General features: G+C 39.8%; 1 protein-coding gene across 4 annotated transcripts in view; it reads left to right on the plus strand.

Annotated features, from left to right (window-relative positions):
- The window catches only part of GRM8 (glutamate metabotropic receptor 8), a 737764-nt gene that overhangs the window by 12746 nt on the left and 710642 nt on the right, over window positions 1-14376 (plus strand). The gene's annotated exons all lie outside the window — the stretch shown is intronic.

A 14376-nucleotide genomic window follows, 5' to 3' on the forward strand; every position in this document is an offset into this window, starting at 1 on the left:
GTCTTTCTGACCATTGTGAAAAGACAATAAATTGTTCTGACTCCGACCACAGGTTTAAGAAGAAAGTGAACATGGTGAAGATGTTCACAGACCTTCTCAAAGTCACCCAGGTTCCTCAGATAGATGGTTCTGTGACTGGGTTTATACATGTGTTGTTTAGTTAGTTAGTTTGGATTAATTGTGACTCCCCCCACCGCCCCAACCACCACTCTGACAAAACAGGTGATAATTTCTATTGAGTCCTTCACCTCTTTCGATATCTTCCTTATTGATGCTCATTGTAAGTCAAAGCAAGTGTTTTTAGAGAATATAATGAAATCTTAGCACATTTTTCGTATAAAGCATTTCTATGGTGTTTGAGATATAAGATAATTTACTTGGTGAAGCTTCTTTAAAGTGGGATGCTCTGTTATGACAAAAGTTCCTATGTGAAGAAACAGTATTTATTACTAACATGTAGATGGGAGTGACACCCTGGGATATATTATGGCCATAAAATTTTCAGGTTTATAATAACTTCAGTAGAGCAGAACCTCATTAATTCAGACTGCTCTGATGCACACTTGGAATAGTTATATTTAATTCTTATTGAGTTAAAAGTTCAAGTTTAGCCAGATAATTCAAGCCTTTCTGATACAGGTTTGATGATCTACTACCTATAAATTGCATTTACATGTTGAATAAAATTGACAAAATAATGTATGGAATAATACTTTGAAAAGTATGAGGTGCCATAAAAACAAAGCTGTTGTGACTCGCCATCTTTCATTAACTTTCTCATTTTGCTTGTTAAAATCTATTATGAAGTGTTCTATAATAATTTTTTTAAATTGAAAATACTTTTCACTGGTTTCTTAGTAGGACTTGACTTTTCCAACTTAATCGGAATTAATGAGGCTTTGTTTTATATTGTGAAAAACTGTCCCTCTACATATTAGATTTAAAAACATTAAAGGAATATGGAGAAGTTGGAGAGGTGACAGCTATGGCGACAAAACTGAACAAATTGATGGAAAAGTTCACAAAAAGAAAATGAAAGGGATTGAATCAAGGACTCTTGGATTGGAAGATATCTTGGGGCACCATGGAGTCTGGCTCACTTTGTATGCTGGAATCTTCTTTGTAACCTCTCCCTAGGTGGCTGTCCAGGTTCTGGATGAATCCCTTTAGTTTAGAGGACAGAATGATAAGAGGCAGCTTAATGACTATTCTCAGATTGATGAAATTTTCTGAAATGAGGATGCTGCTGAGCAGAAGCTCTCTGTGTCTAAGGGGTATTGAAGAGGCACAGAGTGCTGGAGACATTTGGAAGGACATTAGGAAGAGCCTCTTGGCAATGAGAAGGACACGAGATTAAAATAGGCAGCCAAAGGTGCTCTAATTTGTCATTTCTAGAATAATTTCCCTTGGGCTAGCTGACCCCTTGCTTGGAGACAAGACGAAGACCAGGATTTTCCAGATGTCTCTCCCCACATCCTGGGATCTAGAATTTCTCTCACAAGTCTCAATTCTGAGCTGCATGCCATTTTGTGCTCTGTGATGGTGTCTAGATTCAGCCACTTTCCCACCATCTTTTTGCTCTCTGACTTGATTTCTTTTCCCACTTGCTCCAAAGCACCTCTTTTCTGTTTTTAATTCAGTAACTGTTGCTCAACAACACCCACTTTTATTTTATTTATTTATTTTTTTAAAAGCTTTTAATTTTCATTCTGTTGGCATACAGTGTTCTGTTAGTTTCAGGGGTACAATATAGTGATTGAACAGTTCTGTACATTATTCAGTGCTCATCGTGATAGATGTACTCTAATCCCTATTACCTATTTCACCTATCCCCCTTCCCCCTACCTCCCCTTTGGTGACCATTAGTTTGTTCTCTATAGTTATGAGTCTACTTCTTGGTTTGTCTCTGTTTCCTTTACAACATAAGAAGAGAGAAACCTTCATTAGAATCATCTCCCTTCCTTTTGTTACCCTTCCTTTATACACTAATTCTTGTTCCCTTTAGTCCCGTCTTAATTCCTATGAATCCCATCTCCTTCCTATATGGTCTGGTGGCCAGCCAAATATAGACAAGGATTTGAGGAGTGGAGTATTGGTGATAATTGCTTCTCTGAGCTTTTTAAAGCATGTTGACATTAATTTTACACTAATAGAATCAGCTTATCTGTAAAATGGGGATAATAATGTTATGTTAGGTTTTTGGATGGATTTAATGAGAAAATGCAGGTGAAGGGTTCCACCAGTACCTGCCCATGCCCTTCACCTTCTTGAGCTGCCAAAGGGGCCTTCAGGCCACCTGAAGGGTGGGATTGGTTTTTATGTAGGCTGGATCTGTCTTCCCTTTGTTCTGTTCTGTCATCGACTGGCCAATTCTCTTTTCCCTGCCTTGGGTAGTTCTGGAGGGACCTTATTTGCCCAGGCGGGGGAATTACCATTGACTCTTTGAGCAGAGCCCATTGTTGCAGGTCAACACTTAAGACAGTGGTCAGCACATGAGAGGGCTGCTCTTGCCACCCTTGACCAAATCACAGAGAGTGGGTGACTTTTAGTCAGAAGGGGGTGTTGGTTATGGTGAATATCATAACTAAAATCAGTACACTGGCACAGACTGAGAATTTATTATGTGAAAGCAAATGTATTTATTAACCAAATTACTGGGGCTTGAAAAATGTGTGTGTTTTTAAAAGTGAGAGACCAGAGGTGCTTAGCCTATCTTCCAGTTGAACCTAGAGCCACAGGCATGTGGATTTGATGATAGCTTTTATTGTTTTGCTACTTTAATTCACTTTGATGATTTACATGAGACTCTAGTACTCTACACTGATATTAAGCATGAAATGATGATAATCATTCTTGGAATAGAAAATGTTTCACTTTATGTGTGAATGTATTCTGTTTAAACATGTATCCTAGGATTGCTATGGAATATTAGTATAGTTAGCAAAGGAATGTTTAGCAAATTAGTGCATTGGAGATTGGCTTACAATTTCTTTTTGAAAAGTAATAGTGTGATAAAGCCAAATGCTATGATTTAAATAAAGGTGAATATTTAGGACAGTTTTTTGGAGTTTGGACCCCTTCAGGATGGCTTAACCCATAGAATCCAAAAAGATGCACAGATATCAATATATTGCCACTTATTCCTAAATTAATGGAGTTAAGGTAGTTCCTCTTGGTTTGAAGTGGACTCTGAGAAACAAACTGAGAGTTTTGGAGGGGATGGGGGTGGGAGGTTGAGTGAGCCTGGTGGTGGGTATCACGGAAGGCATGTATTACAATGAATGCTGGAACACTGAAAAGAAATTAAAAAAAAAAAATAAAAAAAAAATAAAATACACAAACAATGAAATGTGATGATAAAGGATAAACAAGGTCCTAATTAATGAATTTACTCACTTTCCTGCCCAACAATAAACATTAGTTGAGGTCTTGAGAGTGTAGTTGGCACCTGTTTTAAAATTCTATAAAAAAATACTTGTGCTAAAATTGGAAGTAATATCCAGATGTCTTAGTTCTCTTTTTTTGGACAACCCTGGAATAGCCTTGTCTTCACCTGTTATATCTGCCTGGGCTATGCTGTGTGGGAGAAAAAGGCCTCCAGGCATCTCTCTCTTTCTTCAGCCTTGTTCTTCCTGTGGTAGCTACTCCTGTCCCCTGTCTCCTTCTATGTTCTAATCGAAGCCTGGTTTCAGGAAAAGAGCTCTGTATTATCAGTCATCTGCGTATAGTATGTCTATGTGTAAGTCAGGAAGATTCTATTTTCTGCAGGATCACTAATAGTGGGATGAAATAATTTGTGTTTATGAAGGGGATTCAGGCATCCGTTGAAGAGGTTCATTTAGCTCCCACAGCAGAGACTACACCTTGTGGGTGGCCACCTCCTTTGCCCAGGAGTACAGCTGGCTCTACTCCTCTCTAGCGGGAAGAGATGTTTTTCTATTTTTGCTTCTCTTCCTATCAAAATCCGGAGACAAATGAAAAAAAAAAAAAAAAAAAGCCAGCTTCTAATTTCAGACGAGAATTGGACAGGGGGCTAGAGCTAGAAGCTGTCCTGTGGTCTCTGCCCATAAAACAAGGAATGCTCTACTAAACCAGGGATCTTCAGCCCCATGAGGTGGGGCTCATACCCTTCTCTGTCCTCATTGCCCCAGTGGGGTGTGTTGGCTTATCAGAATGACCTCAGAGGCTTTTCAAATGATAGGACCCAATGTGTGAGTATATGCCTCCCCCAGCCCCCTGCGAAACATGTCTATGGACTGAAGTGTTTCGCATTTCTTAGGTGTGTTGGGAGTGAAAACAATTTGGAGAGCCACAGATGAGGACTTTAAGGATCTGAACTTTTTAGAAGCACTGCTGTGCCTTAAAACACACACGTGTCATAAATGGGTTACTATGAGGGCAGAGTGTTCACTTAGGTGGACTGTTTAATCTTTACAGCAAGTTAATGGTTTTAGATAATAGTGGTATCTGTTAGGATAATGTGACATGTAACTGCAGAATAGCAAACCCAGAACCGCTTCACCCTACATATCCAGAGGTGAAAATGCCACCCTGGTGGCTCTTGTATTGCAGAGAGACCAATGAAAAGAGGGGCTGAGCTCTCAGAGATTGTGTAGTTTAGAAAGAACTAAAAAAGAATGAAGTGGCTTTTGGAAGTGTTGACTGGGAAGCCCATAATTCAAATTTTTTTTTTTTTTTAAAGCAAGTTTGAGGAATTTGCATATGTTTTTTAAAGAGCTCAGATTTTTTTTTTCCCCTTTCTAGAACATTTTCTACCCTCTCCTTTAAATTAGAGCAATTCTATTCCTCAGAACACTAATCATATACTTACTTTGAGCAGGGATTGAATGTTCTCAGTTAAAAATAGCACATCAATGCTTGGAGGTAACCACTCACATTAATGTCCACATAGATGCATCTGGGTCATAAGAGGGCAGTGTCAGATATAATTTCACTCTCTCTTCTTTTTCTAGTTAACATTACCTAGAGAATGAGCTTTCTACTCTCGAAGGATAGGGGTTAGGAAGTTTTTGGTATATACTTCCAGAGCAATCAAATGAGACTTAAATAGAAATCCATTTTTGGGTGGGATGTAACTTCTTTACATGTGCAAGTGGTCCAGTTATAAATGGCTAAAATTGACTTTATTGTGAAGTAGCTGAAGTACAGTGAAACATTCCATTACCCTGGAAGTCTTCACCGACATTACTATGTTTACAGAGATAGGTTTCTTTCAAGAGACTCTACTAATTGTAGCAACCGCTTCCATAAAGCCGAGCATTTCAGTGAGTCATTTATCGCATACAGTGGGCTTTATTAACTGTAAACTCAGATGAAGTAAATCTGCCATAGTCAGGCTCATCTTGTTTAGATGGACAGATCTAGGAGCCCAATCAATAAACTCAGGAAGAGGTAACATTTTGTGTTAAATATTACTTGATGGTAAATAGATAACGGCAAACTGAAAGATAAACCCCTTAAATCAATCCTTTGCCGTGGTAGCAAGCTCTAATTTAACTTTGTGAAGAGCCCACTCACCTCAGATGCAAGATGAGGGATGTTCTCTCTGATAGTGGTTCTAAGTGGGAGTATTGGGGAAGTTACCATTGTTTATGGTCATTGGACTTGTAGCGAGGTATAAATATTTATAAAAAAATATATAAAATTTATATAAATAAATAAAATGTGGACTTGGTAATGTCACTTCCTTTCTTAACATTCTTTAATGGCTACCATTAACCCCAGGATGAAGTCTACCTCTACTCTGGGAAGTCTTTTCTCACTTCTCTTGATGAGATTAAGTTTCTTTGTTACATGTACAGAGTTCACTAGGGCAAGATGACATCCTGATATATATGAGGGCATGTATCTCTTGCTTGTTGCTGTATTTTCAGCACCTAGCATGGACCTAAGAATCCAATAAATGTTTGCCCAATGAACGAATGAACGAATGAATGAATGAACTGTATCTCTCTATCTCCTTTATCTCTACTGTCTCCCTCACCCCAATCCAAAACATTGGAAATAGTCTGTGTTGGGTCGATAGGACAGAAATGGAATTGTATTTATTTCACTTTTATACTCTTTGAGAAAAAGGAACAGAAGGAGGAAGAAGGGGGGAAGAAGGAGACATAGTATATTTTGGGAGTTACTATTTTCATGTGCTTCCTCATTTTCCTACAAATTCACATTTTCTCTAAACAGATTTTTAAAATTAAAAAAATAAAAGACATGAGCACATTCTCATTTTGGAAAGTTTAAGAAATGAATAAGTAAATAGTGTAAAATGGAAAGAGACCATATCTAAATTCATTTTAATAAAATTATACACATAATTTTATTAAAAGATCCATGTCTTGTGACTTTTTGCATGTAATGATACATCTGGGAGACATTTTCGTGTTGGTTAATATAGTTCTATCTCAGTAATTTTCAACCCTGCCTGCACGTTAGCATTACCTGGATAGCTTTTAAAAAAGTGGTTGTGGATATGCTCAAACTCTCCAACTTTGGCTGGAGCCCTGGTATTGGTATATTTTACATAATTAGTAGGGGATTCTGATATTTGTATAGGATTGAGAATGAAGAAGCTTGTTTTAAGCAGCTGTTTGGCTTTTGATTATATGAACAGACTGTTTATCTCATAAATCGCTTAGTGATAGGTTACTTCACTTTGATTTCTTAAGATCATTTATCATTTGGAAAAAAGTTTAAGCAATACAAGAGGCTCATGTAAACACATCATCCCCAAAGGGAATTTTGGTATGATAGGGCCCCTTTACAGAGCAGCAAAGGGTATGAATGATCAGAACACCTTGCTGTAATGCAGACTCAAACATGTCATGAAAAGATTGTGGCTTTTCATGACACGAAGTAACTTGGAGTCAGTGTAGGGGTCATGCGCTCAAAACACTTAAGGAGCATCGTGACTCTTGTCGGGTGAAGCATATTTTAAACTTCGTGAACTTAAATTAACCTTACTTTTCTTTTCCTTAGCTGTGAACAGTCTAAAATCCTACCGTGCATACTGAAGGTATATGAAGAACTTATTTAGTGATTAATGCCTATCTTTGGAGTGTTTTAAATAATGAGATTGTTTTGAAAATCGTGAGGACTCTTTCCACAAGAATGGCTTGTGAATGGATGCTATTTGTTACTTTTTTCCTGTCTGAATATTCTTTAAGCTCCGATACACCCGGTTACGGTTCATTCTCACTGTGGGATTAGAGAAGGAACAAGAAAAGTCTGTGTCCTCAGGGAGTTTACATTCTGGTGGGGGGTAGAAAATAGGAGGTATACAAACAAGTAAAGACAGCCAGTGACAATGTCATAAAGAAAATAAAGCAGGTGGGCAAAGACAAGGCATGAGCTTGAGCTCTGGTGGCAGGGAAGGCCTCTCTTTGAGGTCATGGTGGAATGAGAGGACAAAGCCAGTCAGTAAACAACTAGGAGAAAAGCATCCAGGTAGATTTTCCTTTTCCCACAAGCTCCCCTCAATCCATGCCCTGGTTCAAGAGTATCTCCAAGGAAACCAAGTCCTGGAGAGTAAGCCCCCATCCCCCATTTATTACTGAGGTTTTCAGAGCCAGGATAGACCTGATACAGGAGACTGGGATGGGAAAGGATCTGCATGCCCCCTTCTCTCCCTCCCGGATGTGGTGCTGGAGGCTTCCTCTGGCCAGGGGCACAGGTCTGACTCCCTGCCTTTTGAGTAACCCAGCCTGTCTCCCACACTCAGGTGTCCTTCAAGTCTCATGCCAAGACAGACCCGAGGGCTGAGCAAGTAGGTGCAACAATGTCCTGTGCTCATACAGGCCTCTTGGTGCCCCAGGGGCCCTGCCTGTATGGGTGGGGCCTCCTGAGGATCCTTTCTGACTTGGAAGTCCAGGTTCTTGGGAAACCCAGGGGTGGGACTGACCCTCAGGATTTCCAAGAACATGACTTCACCAAAGAGGCTGATGCACCCCCCCACCCCCCGCCAGCAGGCCAGACCACACATTAGGAAGATGTGAGCCTGGAACATTGCAGGAGGGAGAGGAAAGCACAGTGGGACTCCTAGGGCAGGTGAGCAGTCAGGGGCTGGAGGCTTCTGGCACGGTTCACCATGTCCCAGCCAGCCATGTTCTGGGTGGCTGTGACAGGTGGATGACACTAATGAGAGACTCGAGCACCGTGATAAGGGCAGTGATTCAGAGGCCCACTCAGAAAGCCCACAGAGCCAACTAAAGGTCCCTCAGAGACATTGAACAGGTGGAGAAAGCAGTAGAAGAACTCATTTCCAGCACAAGAGATAAACAGAGCAGGCTTGATTAAGGGCTCGAGCAGCGTGTCCGTGGAAAGCGCCCAGAAGTCTGCTGAGCAAGTAAGAGGAGGAGGCCCTGAGGGGGCAGCAGGGCATGAAGGAGAAAGAAACCATGGCAAAGGCAATCCGGGCATAACCTGGGATGGACAGGACAGTCAAGGTGGGATCAGAGAGCCTGCCCAAGAGAGCAGCACACTCACGATGGGGTTAGGCACAAACAGGAAGATGTTTTCACTCAGCATTGGGGCAGCCCCCTTGCACCCCCTCTGTTCAAACACCACCCTCCCCCGCCACGGGCCGAAGGTGGCAGGAGCCCAAGCCCTGCCACAAGGCTTCACCCTTCATCCCGGTCCATCAGGCTTTGCCAACAGTGTGCAGGCCTCTGCTGCCCCCTGCACTGGATGCGAGATTTTATATATATATGTGTGTGTACATATATATATATTTTTTAGACTTTATTTTTTTGACAGAGAGAGAGAAGCAGAGGGAGAGGGAGAAGCGGATTCCCACTGAGCAGAGAGCGGGGCTCAATCCCAGGACCCTGAGATCATGACCTGAGGTGAAGGCAGAGGCTTAGAGGACTTAGCCACCAGATACCCCTGGATGCAATTTATTAAGAACTTGTCTGAAAAACTTTGTAGAGCAAGTAAGGATATATGTGTGTGTGGTATATATGCGTGTATCCGTATATAGACATGTATATATACATGGAAATATTAATATATACATGTATGCATAACATGCACATGCATACATACATAGATGCATACATATATACATGTGAATACACACATATGTGCATAAGGAAAGTTCTGTGCTCTTTCTACTCATTCACCCTAAAAATTGCAGTGGTTGGTTTTAAAAAAATTTTTATAAGTTTTTTTTTTTTTTTAAAGGAGTTTTAGGTTTGCAACAAAATGGAAGATCACAGTGGTTTTATTTGGTTTCAGGACAGGTTTCTTCCCAGACTCTTCTGAAGATAACTTTTTGCAACAAAAGGTGTACTTTTCTAGGAAGACAGAATCCAAAGGGTGTCCCCTGGTGCATGCCCAGTAGTTCTCAAAGTTGAGCATGCATCAGAATTACCCAGAGGACTTGTTAAAACAGATTGCTGAGCCCACCTTCAGAATTTCTGAGTCAGTAGGTCTGGGCTGGGGTCTAAGATTTTGCATTTCTAACAGTTCCCAGGTGATGCTGATGCTGCTGTTTCACAGACCACACTTTGAGAACCACTGCTCCATATAAATCACTTGCTGGCTGACTTAGCAAGTCAAAGTACACAAAACAAAAATGAGACTGAACAACGTTCTGTCTGGTAGCAGACTTTTTTCTTTTGACTCATGCCTGGTTGGATTTCTGTTCATATTGGTCATAATCACAGCAGCTGCTGTATGGATCTATTTTTAATTGTGTGCCCTTTTGGAAGTTGTGTTCCTTATTAAATAATGCATAGCTCAGGAGTAATGATCAACATAATGGTCACTTGAACATGATTCTTTTTTTTTTTTTTTTTTTTTGATGACCAAATAGCGTTTATTCCAGAAATGCAAGGTTGATTCAATATACAAAAATCCATCAATATTATTCCCTATACCAACAACCAAAAGAGGAAAAAACACATGATTGTCTCAATAGATTCTTAAAGCAGGGTCACTCAGATTACCACTTTTACTCATTTTTACTACCTGTGACAGTGGAGCAGACTGATTTAAGAAACTTAGACTGTAAGATACACATTAACTGGGAACTGAGAATAGTAAAAGACGAAAGAGGCTATGATTTGTCTCAGCTACCAGCAATTTGTCTTCAGAAACCATGACAGCTACCTCCTGATTCCCATTATGCAATGAGATTGCAAATAACATTCCACAGCAGTCTTAATCAATAGAGGGTCACCAGAGGCCCTTCTTTCCCCATAGTGGGGGAAAAAGGGCCTATTTACCAATTTAAGTGATAGAATACACTCTCTGGCAAGTGACAGAGACATCTCTTTTACCTGTAATTAGGGATTTTCCTTATCTCTAAGCATTCTTAATAACATAGAAATATACATGTAATCTTTATGCATTTTAAGTACATAATGAACACCAGGCTGATGGGGTGGGAAGGAGTCCAGGTAAAGCATCATCAAAAGCCTCCTTTAGGGCGCCTGGGTGGCTCAGTGGGTTAAGCCACTGCCTGCAGCTCAGGTCATGATCTCAGGGTCCTGGGATCGAGTCCCGCATCAGGCTCTCTGCTCAGCAGGGAGCCTGCTTCCCTCTCTCTCTCTCTCTCTGCCTGCCTCTCCATCTACTTGTGATTTCTCTCTGTCAAATAAATAAAATCTTAAAAAAAAAAAAAAATCTTTAAAAAAAAAAAAAAAGCCTCCTTTATCTGTTTCCAGAATGAGGCCAGTCTTTCCTGCTTTTCTCCGTTATGCTCAGCAAATTAATGGGCATGTGTTTTCAATATTGGTCACTAGTTTTCTTCCAAGACTCTCCTAAGATTCCCCCTGTGCTTGGGACACTGAGTTCCTTGGTATAACATAGCCCCAGATCTCTCGGTTAGGACCAGCTCCCAAGAGGTCATGGATATGTCTCTGTGTCCTCCACACAGCTACGCTAGGGTTCCCTGGGGATGTGAGAATGGTGATGTATTTGTTTTTTTTTAAGATTTTATTTATTTGTCAAAGTGAGAGAGTAAGAGAGAGAGAGGGAGAGCGCGCACAAGCAGGCAGAGTGGCAGGCAGAGGAGGAGAGAGAAGCAGGCTCCCTGCCGAGCAAGGAGCCTGATGCAGGACTTGACTCCAGGACTCTGGGATCATGGCCTGAGCCGAGGGCATGGCTTAACCACTTAACCCACTGAGACACCCAGGCTTCCCAAGAATGGCGATGTGTTCTTGTTCCAGGTTCTCACCTTTGCTTCCTTACTTAGATTGAGATTAAACTGCTTTCGTGAGTGCTTGTACTATTTCTCCCACTTCAAATCTAAGTATTTACATTGTGGCAATTCTATAAGAGTTCTTAAAGTGGTCTATCATGTTAGCTCTGAGAATGATTGAATTTATATTGTTTGTAAAACAAACGGCATTTCATACTCAGGAAGATTTGTTGTGCAAGTATTTGTGGCATATAGATATTTATCATCAGGAGCTGTCTGTTCAAATTAGATTGTTGTAATATACTTATCTAGTGGTGCTAATACTCTTTGAGTAAAACAGATTAATAAAAATTATATGAAGTCAGTCAAGCTTTGAAATCAGTCTGCCTGGGTTCAAATTCTGATGTAATGATTATTAGCTATATTACCTTAGGAAGTTGGTTAATCTAAGTCTTAGCTTTTTTTTTTTTTTTTTAATCTATAAAGACTATGTAATAATAGTATTCCCTTCATAAGATTTTAAATGAAGATAAATAGGATAAATTGCATGGAGTCCTAAGCAAGATCCTTGGCTAATAGCATCATAAATGTTTGCTGTAATGATAATGAGGAGGAAGACACTGATATCCACCATTAGTAAGATACTCATTTTGAGTTATACCTTTTTTCCAATTTCTCAGTTGTTCATTCTTATTTTACGAACAATGGCAGGTTAGTATTAGATGTGTAGTCATTGCCCAAGAAACAACACAGTTAATAGGTCCAAATAGGCTCTGGCATGGAGAAAGGCTGTCTAGATTTTCTGAAGACAGGACATGAGATAGGGACCTTACCAACCCCATGCTCCAGCCAACTGAACTAAAATATTGGTAGTTTTATTCTTTGCAAATATGTGTTTGGTGGTAAGAGTCCATTTTTTTAAAGAAACAAGACCAAGGGGAGGATTGGATGATCCAAAGATAAGCAGAACTAAATTTTGATGTTGATCCAAGAACCAAACAAAAGTACTACTTTTGAAAAAAGATATAATGAATTTTTGCTCCTTAGGATTCCTTCCCAGTAACCCCAGTTTGATGGTATAGGAGATAGAGTTGTGGTTGAGGGGAAGAAGCTGACTAACCCCAAAGCCGGATGGCAGCTCTTAAATCTGTCTTTTGGGTTGGAATTCCCTTTCTTTTCCATGTTTGATACAGTGTTCCATCGTAGAAACACAGGCCCACTCTGAACAAAGAATACTATCTTTTTATTGAGGGAATGATGTTTCTTTCTTCCAGGGATGAACTGTGTAACATTTATACCTATCACTTTCTGATACAAATGTCAGACATGTAAGCATTGAAAGAACTCAGAGGTACTTTCCTTAGAAGTCACATTTATTTTTGGATAATTGGAAAACTATTGGACCTAAATATATTAAATTTTGACTCACACTATGACTTATCTTTCTTTAGCTGTTTAACATGTGACTAATTCAGTCAAACACATATCAGTTATACTCTTGTACATTTTCTTTCTTATCAAACATGGATAATTTACTCACAGGTAAAAGGGAAAAAGAAATGATATTTTCATAATGCAGAATTCTTAATGAGGTCAAGTTAGGAAGGACAGAATCCTATCAGAGGTGCCAAATAGTAATTGGTATAGTTTTTAATTTAATTTAATTTTTTCAGTGTTCCAAGATTCATTTTTTATGCACCACACCCAGTGCTCCATGCAATACATGTCCTCCTTAATAGCCACCACTAGGCTTACCCATCCCCCAACTCCCCTCCCCCCGCAAGCCCTCAGTTTGTTTCTCAGGGTCCACAGTCTCTGATGGTTCGTCTCCCCCTCCAATTTCCCCCAATTCACTTTTCCTTTAAACTCAGTGCTAAATCTTCTTCTTTTTTATTCTTTTCCCACCAAGAGAAGCAGAATAAAATGAAGAAATGCCAGGTCATATTTTCTTAATTTTATAAATGAGGAGATTGTGGCTCAGGAATAAAATATTCACGTATTCTCCTTCTTTAATAGGTGTAACAGGTAATAATAAATCAGTCCTCCAGCAGGGATTTATTCAGTGTCTCATAAGTGTATGCATCATGTTTGACACTCTAGGGAACACCTATGAAAGTAGATGTTAAGCCTTCATACTACTTAGATCCAGTTGGGGAGAAATATGTAAAATAACCCAAACATCATAAAGTGATATAATAAGGGCTATAGTTTGGTGCCAGGTTTTGAAGAAAGGCCAGCCTCACCTGCGGAAGTTGCAATTACCAGTCAGGGTCTTTATATGGTAATGGGGTGGTTGGGCAGGACCCAGAGGGTTGAGTAGGAGAACATCAACCCAGAAGCCAGGAGAGGAGGAGGGCTCTTCCAGATGTAGGGAATCCCATGAACCTTTGACCTGGTGTCTGGTCCTGTTCAACTATGTGAAGATGGAAGTAAGTGAAAACCGTTTTTGTTCTTCATAACATCTCTTTCCTATGATAAAACCTCAAAGGATCACTTTAAGCATTTTCTAGGAGGATTTAAAATGAGGAAGATTGGAGGGCTATTTCCCTGCTCCCATTAAATACAAAACTTGGGACCTTTGCTAAAATCCGAGCCAGGTGTGTACAGAGCATGGAGAGGGCAGAATGCTAAGCCTTCAGTCAGGTAGGCATAGGTAAAGGAGGTGAATTGCTGTGGGATTCAAGCACAGAGCTAGTGGACTAAGGAAAACCCTTACCCCAACCCTCCCAATTCTTTGCACTTTGGAAATCCACAAAACTTAAGATCAAAACATTTTTGGTTTATGTTATTCTCATTAAGCAGAGGTATATAATTAATTGTTGAGAGAGAAATGAAATACATTATCAGTGAATTGATTTTATTTGCTTTATTCCAATAGGCAAAACCACTGTCATTGAGAGGCCCATAGTTTCTTATTTCTATCTTATTGACCCCTGACTAAACTGGAAGTAATCATATCTGTACTTTCTCTGTTTCACAAAGTGGTCATAGATCTAGACAATGTAAAAATTTGGAGAATTTACAGGATTCTCGGTGTTGTATTTTGAGTGATTTGGAAATTGGTTCTGTACTGAAAATGGCATAAATGATTATTTTTCTTCTTAATGCTGCAGTACCTTAACTTGTAATTTCTACTCTTATAACCTCACTGATTTAAATGGGAGCTAGTTATAGGATGCTCTGTTGTCTTTGAAACCACTGGGATGGAATTTTAA

This window comes from Mustela nigripes, chromosome 4 (genome assembly GCF_022355385.1).
Source record: "Mustela nigripes isolate SB6536 chromosome 4, MUSNIG.SB6536, whole genome shotgun sequence".
Taxonomy (NCBI): Eukaryota; Metazoa; Chordata; class Mammalia; order Carnivora; family Mustelidae; genus Mustela; species Mustela nigripes.